Raw genomic sequence first — 209 nt, forward strand, 5'->3', positions numbered from 1 at the left:
TTATCAGTACAAAATGGCCATACAAGTGATTCTAGCTTGAATACAACATATTGGTTTAAATTTGAGAAATACAGAAGCGCACGGGCTGGTCACTGGATGGTTTTAATATTCGTGGTGGTGGTTATGTATATAAACATATGCACATGAGACTGACCATTTTAATCATCCTCATTTAATAGGAGTATACACATTAAATAAAGAAAAAATAT

General features: G+C 32.5%; 1 protein-coding gene across 1 annotated transcript in view; it reads right to left on the bottom strand.

Annotated features, from left to right (window-relative positions):
- LOC119587706 (FACT complex subunit spt16-like) overlaps window positions 1–209 on the bottom strand; it is a gene marked incomplete in the record, with an annotated part of 82314 nt that overhangs the window by 4951 nt on the left and 77154 nt on the right.

This window comes from Penaeus monodon, chromosome 23 (assembly GCF_015228065.2).
Source record: "Penaeus monodon isolate SGIC_2016 chromosome 23, NSTDA_Pmon_1, whole genome shotgun sequence".
Taxonomy (NCBI): domain Eukaryota; kingdom Metazoa; phylum Arthropoda; class Malacostraca; order Decapoda; family Penaeidae; genus Penaeus; species Penaeus monodon.